The sequence below is a fragment of the Pelecanus crispus genome, chromosome 7, assembly GCF_030463565.1.
Source record: "Pelecanus crispus isolate bPelCri1 chromosome 7, bPelCri1.pri, whole genome shotgun sequence".
Classification (NCBI taxonomy): domain Eukaryota; kingdom Metazoa; phylum Chordata; class Aves; order Pelecaniformes; family Pelecanidae; genus Pelecanus; species Pelecanus crispus.
In genome coordinates this window covers 34,545,355-34,556,744 of record NC_134649.1, presented here as the reverse complement: position 1 = coordinate 34,556,744, position 11,390 = coordinate 34,545,355, and positions in this window count along the sequence as shown.

Genomic DNA, 11,390 nt, shown 5'->3' with positions numbered 1-11,390 from the left:
GCTGGCCACGTGCTGCGGGGCTGCACCCTCCCCAAGGCTGAGGCCGGGCTCCAGCCAAGGGGGAGCGATGCCCAGGCAGACGATGCCAATACCGGCACATGCCTTGGTGGGAAGCTGGGAAGCTGCCTCCCCGCTTTGCCCTTCACCACCGTCCCTCCCTGGCTGCCGCCTGAACTTCAAAGCCACCAAAGGCCACATGGCCTGGAGCATCTTCTCCGCATCCCTTCCAGGGTGGAGAAGATGCTTTGAAAGCCCCTGTCCCTTCTCCCCTCCTCCGCAGGGTAATTTCCATTTTTTTCAAAACCCCACAAAAAAGGAGCCTTTTTCCTCTTTGTTTCTCTTCTCTCTCTTTTTTTTTTCCCCTTGTCTTTGTCAGCTAAAAATATGCAACCCACCAGGGAGAGAGGGTGGGGGGAGCTGCTGCCGAGCCAAAGGTTAGCACCAGTCCTGGGCTGGAAAAGCCATCGGAGGGGGATGCAGATGCTCCCCACCTCCTTTCGGGGGGGGTCCCTGCCCCAGGAGACCTCCCTTTGCCTGGGCTGGGGGGTCAGGACTTTGCCTCCGCCATGCTGAGGGCACACATGGTGCCGAGGGAGGCAGCGAGGTCTGGAGGCAGAGCCCACTCGGGACGTGGCATGACACCCAGCGAAGGGGCCGGATCCACGTCCCTCTGTCCTGGTTTTTTCCCAGGGGGTCGGGAGATGCCCAGGGATGCCCAGCAAGCTGGGGGTGGCATGTCCAGGCATCCCGGGGGGGGATGACACGGCGGGGCAGGGATCAAAGCGGCCGAGGCTGGGGGCAGGCAGGCAGGCAGGCAGGCAGCCCCAGGCTGGAGAGTGGGAGGGAGGTGGGCGGCCACGGCAGAGGAAGGATGTGATTTACCTAATATGCCTCTCCACCACTGAACGGATGGAGGAGAAAAACAACCCGGGGGCTTGTCATCTTGGGGAGACACTGTCAGGGGCCGAGAAGCACCAAGCGGTGCCAAAGCAAGTGGGGAAATTAAATTGGGATGAATCACCCGGAGCAGGCAGCCGTCACCTGAGTCACAAACCTGCCGCAAACCCAGAGAAAACATGTTTCCCAGCTCCCAGGATTGCAACTTTAAGCCTCGGCCAGCTTTGCAGGAAGGGCACGGACCTCAAAACTGGCTTATTTCCCACCCCCCTTCCCGCTGGGGTAATGAGCAGCCACGGGCTTCCCGGCAGAGACGGTGACCCAGCAGCAGGTTGCAGGAGCCAGGATTCCCGGGCAGGACCAATCCTTGGGCATGCAACAGGGCCGAGAGCAGGTGCTGGGTGGGGGGAGGCAAGCGGGAGACAGCCTGGGATGCTGCAGTGTTGATGGGATGGGATGCTGAGAGCGGGGGAAACCCATGGCAGAGTCAAACCTGGTTGGGAGGCAGGAGGTAAATAGTAGGAACAGTGGGAATAGCTGTGGGTCAGGGCATTTACTGGTGCCCTGGGATGGAGGTGACGAGGAGCGGGGAGGTGATGGTGCTGCTGATGACATGCAGCTATTTCACTCCTTCCAAGATAAAGCAAGGAGACGCCAATGCAGGGGGCACCGGGCAGCGCTGCTTAAACTGGCTCCCACGCCAGGCACTGGTGCCAGCACCACAAAGCCAGGCTGCTCCTTGCCAGGTGCTGGCTGTCCCTTCCCAGCCCCGCCAGACAGCCCAGGGCAAGGCGGGGGGTGATTTGTGGAGATAGGGATTAGCCAGGAGGAGGAGGTGGCACTGGGCACACATGGCAGGCGCTGATGGAGGGGAAAGGGCTGCCGGAGTCGGACGGGGGTGAGTCCCAGGTGGCCATGCTAGAAATTCCTCAGCCTGCCCCGGAGCTCGGATTTACTCCCACAGTGATGGAGATGGCCCTAACAGGCAGGATGGGGGCTTGGGACACGCATGTTCTTGGGAAAGCATCCTGGTGCTCAGCTGGGGGAGGCAGTAGGGTATGTCCCAGCCCGGGGGGCTGGCTGGACAGACCTCCCCCACTCCCATGGCCCCATCTCCCAGGCATCCACCTCTCCCCCCACAGTGGAGACATCTGGGAGGAGAGGAGTTTGGCAGAGGGTAAACTGAGGCATGGTGGAGGCTGCCTCTCCCCATTGCAGGGGGGTTTCAGCCAAGGTGGGGACTTGGCAGCTCTGGGATTCCTGGCCACACCTCATCCTGGGAAGCTCGCCCAAGGGCTGGTGGAACCACGGGTCTCCTCTGCTGCCTGATGGGCAGGCAGCTCCTGGCAGGGCACTGCCTGTGCTCGGCGTTTGGAGAGGCCGCACCGCCCCCGCCGGACGGGGATCTGCCCATGGGAACAAGGACATCCCGGCTCCTGCCCGCGCACCCCGGGCAGGTGGCGTCGGGTGTCCGGAGCTGTGAGCCGCCTTTCATCTCCTTCCAGGCAGGGGCTCACTTTCCGTCACCTGCTGCCCTCCAGGCCGGAGGCCAAGAGAGCCGCGGGCAGGGCTGATGTGTGAGACGTGGCCGCTCTGCCCGCATGTCCTCTGGCTGGAGCGGGGGCAGCGAGATGCCCGAGACGGGCCGTGGGTGCCCAAACAGCATCCTGCCCCACACACCCCACTCCCAGCTCCTCGGCGTGGGGTGAGCTTAGCTGGGATGGCGCCTGGAAAAGCCACAGTCCAGAGATGGCGGCTCCACGCACCTCCCCTGCAAAACTTTCCATTGCCCTCAGCTCCTGCAATCAGCATGAAGAGCAGGAGCTGGGGTGCAGGTGGAGGTGGAGGGGTGCGTGTGTGGGCTGGTGGGGAGGGGGTGTTGCTGGGACATGCGTGGTCAGCAACATGTGTATATCCAGGCATGCATGTGCGTATATCAGCACGTGTGTGTGTGCTCAGGACCGTGTGCATATGTGTGCATCTATGGGAAGATAGATGTATACGTGTGTGTGTGTGTGTGCGCGCGCATTTCCGAGCTGGTACTGCACGCCTGTGAGACTGCAGCATCCCTTTGCTGCAGCGTTTCTCAGCGTGTGCAGCCTAATGAGCCGGCACAGCAGAGTTAATTGAGGGGACAGAGAAGCAGAGCTCGTCATTAAGGAAAGCGCTGCAGCAGGTACCGGTGACAAGATGCTGCCTGTCCCCCTGGGCTGATGGAACCCCCCGCAGGGGACAGTGACAGCCTGAGTCCCTGGGGAAGACGGCTGAAGATGAGCGTCCCACATGCTGCAACCCTCGCCCAGGGCCGGCTGCATTAGCAAAAGCAGCCAGGGAGTGGGAATTGCTGTCGCCTGCGTGGAGGAATAAATCTGCCAGCCCTGGCAGGATGGGACTGGCAGGGGGGTGCCAAGCTCTGGACCTGGTGGCTTGCCTACAGCTCTGCCTGCACCTTGCCCACAGCCCTGCTTGCACGCTCCACCCAGAACATGTCCCCTGCTGGTGCACAGCGTGATGATGCCCTGTCTGCCAACGCTGCCCCTTCAGCTCCCACCATTAGGATCCAGAGTGAACACGCAGCAGAGGGGACAGAACAGCCGGCTCCCAGCAGCATGGTGAGCCTGCGCCAACAGCCCACGGGGATGGGGAGCCTTGCTCAGGGCTGTCAGCTTCTCGCTAGAGAGGCTCACAGAGCTGGAAAGGAGCCTTCACCGCCTCCATACCCAGGAGCTCCCACACTCTGTCTCCCTCTTCTGCTCCCTTCCTGGCTATGCCTCTCCCTGGGGGCCACATCCCCACAAGACATGTCTGCAGGCTTCCCTCAGGAAATTGGCCCTTGCAACAGACATCTCCATCTCAAGGGCTGGGAATGCATTGTTCTGCCCCTTCCAGTAAGCATTCACTCTGAAACCTAATGATGGGTCAAGGGCTTGTCCTGCAGGGAGGAAGGCATCCTGCTGGAGTAGAGTCCACCCCTCTGCCTTCTCCCTCCCACGACCGCAGCCCCCCTCCCAGCCCTGCACCCCCTGCCCTGGCCACCAGCGCTGAAGGCAGAATGAAACCCTCCTGGAGTGCGTGTCCTCCCATCCAGATTCACGGGAGATGACGAGCTCATTCGGTAGCTGCTGGGCTGCCGTCAGGGGGACCAGAGTGTTTACGAGTTGATAACCTTATCGCAGACACATCCCTAACTGAGCTTGCTAGTTCTTTATGATAAACAACATTTGGGCTGGGGCCAGGGGGCTCAGCAGGGCCATGTGCCCTCCAGCAGCCGTGCAGCCCATGGGGCGGTGCAGGCAGAACAGGCAGCCCTGTGTTTGCATCTGGCTCTCCCTCCCCTTCCCGAAAGGGACCTTCAACCCCGTGGCTTTCCTGACCCTCCCAACCCTAATATTAGTCTTGGGTTTCTCCTCTGGACTGGAGAGGGGTGGGCAGGAGCGGGGCTGGATTGCACAAGGCTGCCAAGGCTTTGCCAGTGCTTTGGGAGCCCCCTCCTCCTCCCATGAGGGAGGCCCATGGGGTCTGGAGCAGCACAAGAGGGACCTGCTGTCTCTTGAGGGCCTGGAGATGAAGGGATGGTGAAGAACAGCAGCTCTGTACTCTCCACGGGGAGAAATGAGGGGACAGCAGCTCAACCTGCTGTTGAGTGCGCGACCCTCAGGGGTTACATAGGGCCTGCCACCCACCCCAGGATGGTTTCTTTGTCCATCGTCTGGCTGGTAGCTGGAGATATCCCTCTGTCCACCCACACTCCCATGCATCGACTCACCCAGGTGTCCACCCCATCATCCATCCTTGCCTTCACCCCTCCTTTTCCCCCATCTGTCCACCAGCCAGCCAGGCTTGCCTTCACCCCTTCTGCCCCATCACCCCAGCCCACCATCTGCCCCTGCCTTCATCCCTCCTTCTGCCCACCTAACTGCTCTCCCTAAGCTCAGGGTGCTCATGATCTGCCCCCCCAGTGCTCATTAAGTACCAGCCCACGTCTCCAGGGCCAGGCCTGCTAACGGGGTGCAGGGATGGCACCCGCTCACTCCCCCTCCTCGCAGCCCAAGCCAGGCTCGACGTCTCTTATCTCTGAGATCCCACCTTGCTGGCGGAGGAGCAAGGCAGGATGCCACATCCCTGGGGAATGGCAAGCCGAGTGATAACGAAATCGCAGCGGCAAGGAGAAATTACCTTGCCTGAATTTTAAAAACTTCTCGCCGAGGTTGCCGTGGTAACTGAAAGGTGCATCACGTTACTCTGACAACCCCGAAACAGGCAGGTTTTTGCCTGGCGGGCTCCGAAGCAGCAGGTTTTGGGGAGGGGGAGCCCAGTGCAGTGGGGAGCAGGTGGCCCCTTGGGATGTTCAGCCCCGAGCACCCTCAGATGGAGATGTCCCCCTCCCCACAGCTGCCAGCTACACCACCACCCCACCACCATTTCCCACCTCTTCCCGCCCATCTCTCCTGGGAAGAACTGGAGGAAGAGGACAGAGGGGCTCCAAGCCCAACCATGCGGTCCCCTAAGAAGGTGGCAGGAGGCGGGACGGGCTCCAGGTTGGTTCACCCTGCTGTGGGCTTCCCTGGCACCTCACGGGAGTTGCTGGGAGCCCCAACAGGCAGCCTGGGCACCCACCCTGCACCCTGCCTGGGGAGGTTTGTGCACTCAGCATGGCTTTGGGCTCCAAGCCCCCAGGCGAGCAGCAGTAGCATTGTCCCAGCCCACGTAAATCACTCTGCCACGGAAATAGCCCCAGCGGGGTCAAAAAATAGCAGGTGACTCACGCAGAGCAAAGGGTCCAAAATAGCCCCTCCGGAGTGCTCCTAAAATTAGTCTCCCTCCCGGGAGGTCCCTGCCGCTGTGTCCTTGCCAGGGCACAGCCGCAGCATTGAGCCTGCCTGGCTGCTGCCACCACAGCCGCTTCCCTCCTGGGGTTGGGGGCGCAGGGCCCCCCTTGCTGCTCCTATCCCTCTGGGATCTCCCCAAAACCCACCCCTGGGTGCGGCTGAGCCACCCATCTCCGAGTCTCTGGGCAGATCTGGGTGGCTCCTGCAGCCACAGGCCGCTCTTTGCGGGATGCCCCATGCAACGTTCACAGCCCCGAGCAAGACCTGGGCACCATAAAATGCAGCCTAGGAATGCATGAGCCAGTGGGGTGCTGAGGGCTTGCCCCCCATCATCCTGTTCCCTTTGCCTAGTTTTCAGCAAGGGGATGACAAGGCGGCAGATCAGGTGTTTTCCAGCGATAGCAAGTCCCCCGGGGATTTGGGTTTTCCGATACCAGCTCGCCCGCCTCGCTGTTCCCCCGCGGCAGGGCAGCACCAGCCTGCCTGCTCCCACCCACTGCCGGTGCTGGCATGCGTGTGGGTCCGGGGGGGGACACGGGGGGACCCCGGGAGCAGCATCCGCTCCGCCGGCGTGGCCGGGAGCACTCCCTGTGCTGGGCCATCCCTCCCGCGCAGGGGAGCGGTACCCGGTTAATTAGAGGAAGGGATGAATAATTCCTTTTTATAATGCAATGTCGCGCGGCAGATGCCGTCTGCCTCGTCTCGGCGCGCCGCGCGCGGGAGCCCGCGTTATTCTGCTCTCAGCAGAGTTATTTATACACTGGGACATTTTTCAAAGCGCCGCTTTGATGGTCTTCCACCAGCTTGGAAAAAAAAGTAGTCCATCCCAAAATAACCCGAGTGAAAGTCACAGCTCTTCATTACGCACATCTTCAACCGGGGGGCTCAGAGAACAAAAACCCGTCACATTCCTCCCATCAAATCCGCCCTTTTCAAGTGCATTTCAAGTGGGTTCAAACCGCTGCCGCGGCGGCTAGACGAGTGCTAATGATGCTGCGGGCACATCCCACCCCGATTCAAGCCGGGGAGAAGGATGGAGCTGGGGAGCGGGGGGGGGGGGGGGGGGGTTAAGCAGCCTCCAGAGCCCACAGATGTTTTGGGGTGCCCAGGACAGGGTCAGCCCTGTGGGGACCACGGTGAGGTATGCTGGGGGGAAATGCAGTCCCTCTCTTGCCCAGCTTTTCCTGCTGCAAGAAGCAGTTGCTCCCCCAAAACCAGGCTTTGGAGGAGGGCAATGAGCACCAAATAATTTTTTCCGAGGAACTGGAGCACAAAAACCCCAGCCCCCATTTCCCCATCGTACCCGCACGCACGCACCCTTGGGTCTGGATGCTGTTAAAGGGAAAAAAAAAAAAAGGGGGAGAAAAAAAAAAAAAGAGCTGTTTGTAGGTGGTGACAAATTCCTGCGAAAACGTTTCTGACATGAAGCCGTCTCCCATCCAAGTTCCCCCCGGCGGAGACGGTGAGTGGCTCCCCCCACTCCCATGCTTGGCAAAGGGCCTGAGCTGCTCACCCCCCTCTGCCCGCTGGGGGCTGTGGGGCTGGGGGCCAGCGGGTGCCCTATGCAGCAGCATGGGGGGCTCGGGGTTCCCCCCATTGCCCTGGCTCCGGTGTGCTCCATGCTGCCTCCACGCCCAGCCAGGCTCTCCGAAACCCTCTCCCCCTCGCTGGGTGAGGGGCCCCAGGTGTTCTGGTGGTGGCTGCTTGGTGCCCCCCGCCTTCGTGGGGTGCCCTGAGCCAGACCAGGCACCACCTGCACCCACCGCCACCCGCTGCCAGCACCGCAGGACCCCCAGCACCACACGGCATCCCATGGCAGCTCGCCACCCTGCTGTCAATCACGCCCTGCCTATCAATCATGCCCTGCCTGTCAATCACACGCCCTGATTCCCCTCACCAGCCCCTGCAGGAAGAGGACTAAGGGGTGTGGGGACCCTTCGGAGTAAAAGGTGTGCACTGCGCCCTGGGAAAGAGGGAAACTGAGGCAGCCCGGGACACATGCCAACCTCCCCGGGCGTAAAATACCCTTGGGGTTCAGCTCGCCCTCCGGATCCCCAGGGCCTTGCCTGCATCAAGCCCGGCACTGGCTTGCCCTGCTGCCTGCAGCCCCCCAGCCCCCCCGGCCAGCCCCCTCACCCTCTCCCCCAGGGGCTCGGCTCCACCGCCCGTGGCTCTGCGTGGCAGCCACCGCCAGCCCAGCGTGCCGCAGGTGCAGGGCCACCGGCGCTGTCTGGCAGGTGATCGACGGCTTGTTGCTGGCGGCAGGGAAGATTCTCCACCAGGGAAACCATTTCTTTACCCTCCAAATCCTCCTGTTTCGGCATTTCTGCAAGGCTGGAGCACCTCCCCTGGGAGAGCCTGGTGCTGGAAGGTGCCCAAGTGCCTAGGATGGGGTGAGTTGCCTGTGCCCAGTGCTCAGCATGGCAGAGCCCAGGGGCCAGCAGGCAGCCTGGCACCCAGCCGGCTGCCTGGCAGGGGGATAACCATGCTGCATGCGGTTGCAGGTCCCAGGCCCCAGGATCCCAGCCCCCATCTGCTTTTGGTTTCTTCCAACAGCACCAGAGCCCCCGCTCCACCCCCTGGGGCTGCAAACTGGGTCCACGTTGCTGCAGATGGCGAGTCAATTAAAACCATCTTTTTCTCCGCCCCAGCAGGGAAACCTGGACCATACAGTTCCCAAGCCAGAAACAGGCTCTTGGTCGAAACAGCATTCGGGTGGAGCGGCCAAGGGATAAGGGGCTCACCTCCCCTTCCTCACCCACATTGGTCCCGCAGGGCTGGGTGGGGAGAGTGGCTGGGGTGACACGGCCACCCGTCCAAGGCCACAGGGGCTCCATACCATGGGGCAGGCAGGGGTGCTGGCCCTGCCCGGCGTGGGATGCCATCACCCCCCCGGGGAAGAGGCCGCCCTTTGTGCACCCCCCACCTCGGCTGCCCTCCTCCTGCCCCTGGAGCATCCATCCCCCCAGCAAACAGGCAGGCTGCTGGGGGCTGCAGCGGTACCCACTCCACGCTGGCACATGCTGCACCACAGCCCTGCCTGTCCTCCCCATTGCAGCCCCACAGAGCCAGCGTGGCCATGGGGCATTTGGGTGAAATCACTTACACAGGGAAGGGAAAACTATTCCAGGGCAATTCCAAAGTATTTCAGACATGTTTAGTAGCTGAGGAGAGGATGGACCGACACGGCGGGGAGAAGGGGAAGCAGCCGTGTTAACTCCCCTGCGGTGGAGTGGGGAAAGGTGATGGAGAGGAGCATAAGCACACGCATGCACACACAGATAAGCACACACATAGGTGCATATGCACACACACACATGCATGGACATGCAGGCAGCTGCACAAGCACATACGCACCTGCGAACACACATGAGTGCACGCCCATGTCCTCCTGCCCCAGGCTCTTCCCCTGCAGCAGCAAACACCACCTCCCATTTCAGGCCACTTTCAGCGCCCAGGATATAATCCCCGGGGAGCTGCGGGTGCCTGGCTTTGGCCGGCACTCAGCACACGCATAGCCAAGGTGGCCCTGGGCCACAGCTCTCCCCAGCACCCGTCCTGCCGAGCACAGCAGGCTTTTTGGCAGGGGGGGATCGCAGGAGGGCCAACCTGGTCTGCACCAAGCCCTGGGGCCAAGCCGAGCTCCTGTGAGCATCCCAAGCACATGTCGCTGCATCGAGCGCTCCAGACCGGTCCCCTGGCACCCCAGGTCTCTGGCAGCCCTGACCGGCACCGTGGGGATGTTTTCCTGCCCACAGGCAGCGTTTCGGCAACAGTGCAAGCTGCCAAGCTGGCAAGCAAGGCATGCCTGGGGATGGTCACGCAGAGTGCTGAGCTCCACCATGGCTTGGTAACTTCAGTGATTAACAAATGCTGGGGAGAGAGGCTGTTCGTGCTAACGACTTGGCCAGTTTCCTTGGCTCAATTAGCGTGCAGGAGCTCGCAATGCTCGGAGGGCCTCCTGGAAAGCCGGGGTGTAGCAGGCTTGGGAGTTTTAATATTAATAATGCTGAAAGCCAGCCAGAAAAATCCCAGACCTTAAAACCAGACCGGCAGTGATCTTTAATTCAGCGTATTTTAGGTGCTGGAAGGAGCCACGGCTTGGTTGGTGCCGAGGCCCTGGAGGTCACCCTGCAGCCGGCCCTGTGCCTGGGAGGAGCCCTGGGCTGCAGCCCTGCCCTCACCCTGCTGCCCCCCAGGAAAGGGCAGAGGGTCCCTTTGGGTGCCCCCCTTGCCCCCCAGCCTGGGGTGTCCACATGCTCTGGGGCTCAGAGACCTTACTCTTCCCCTATCATCCACAGAGGAGAGACCCTGTTGCTGCTTAGCAATAGGGAAACTGAGGCACGGAAGGATTGCAGTGCAGTTCTGCCCGTCCAGGCACTGCTCCGCATCTCCTCCCGCCAGTGCCCTGCTCCAAAAACCTCTCTCCAGTGCCCTTCTTCCCTCTACATCCCTGCTAGGACCCACATCAGCCTGCATCTGGCATTTCAGCCGTGGGCCTGCACCCTCTTGGGGCAGCCTGCACCAGGATCAGGCCATGAGGAGAGGCAGAGCCCCTGGCCCCGAGGGAGCTTGGCTGCCCAGCCCCAGCGGGACAGGTGCCCGAGGGAGCTCCCCTCTGCTCAGGGGGGGTCCTGCCTCGCCATCGTGCACGTCTGGGGCTGGTCCGGTGGCTCCCCCCGCCCCCCGCCCCTGAAGGGCAGTCCCTGGGGAGGCAGGGACACCACGTCCCTCTGAAGGCAGTGGGCCACGGCGCATTCAGTCACGAACAGCCACGTTGTGCTGCCTAAATTGGAGGTGCGGGTGCTGGCAGGCACCAGTGCCTCTATGCCCTGCTCCAGCGCCTGGTGCGGGGGCTGGAGGGCATGCCTGGCATTGGGGGGTGGCATGGCACCCACACCACCGCTTCTCCCTTTCCCTGCATGCCCAGCAACAACAGTACCTTCCCCCAGGAAGGGGGGCTTTGGCCCATCTGCCTTGTGTGGGGGGCTGTGACACCAGGACCCCCATTAAAGCCTTGCCCCAGGAGGGGCCCTGCTTTGGGCACCCCCAACCAGCAGTTGTCCCCGCAAACAGTCAGCGGGTGACCCTGTGGCCCCATGGCACTCTCCTGGCTCCGCACCACAGCTGTTCTGCCGGAGGTACCGGCTGGGGCTGGCTCAGCTCCTGGTCCTGGGGCAGCACTTTGCCGCAGCAAAGAGGGAGCGAGCCTGGCAGGAGCCGACTGGAGCCGGGAGAAGGCTGTGCTGTGCCCACCGCAGGCGGGCCCCCCCCCCTTGCCTGGGGCATCACCCCTTGTAAGGAGGATGCACTGCGAAGGGGATCGATGGGCTGGGAAGAAGCTGAGATGCACAAATGCACTTTATCGACCCATCGAGCCCACCTGCTGGGAAATACCCCCCCCCCAGCCCTGTTTACAGCCCAGAGCAGCAAATCACTTTGCCGCATCACCAGCCGGGACATTTGGGGAGGTGGGGGAGGCTGCCGCAGGGCACAGGGGTCCCCGCCGCAGTGCACCAGGCCCGTCTCCCTGAGCCACCATCCTGGGGGAGAAACTGAGGCAGAGACTGGGGCAGAGCCAACTCTCGGGTTGGTCTGACCCGTCTGACCCGCACGGCTCCTCTGTGAGGCCGAGGAGGGGATGCCGCATCCCGCGCCCGCTCT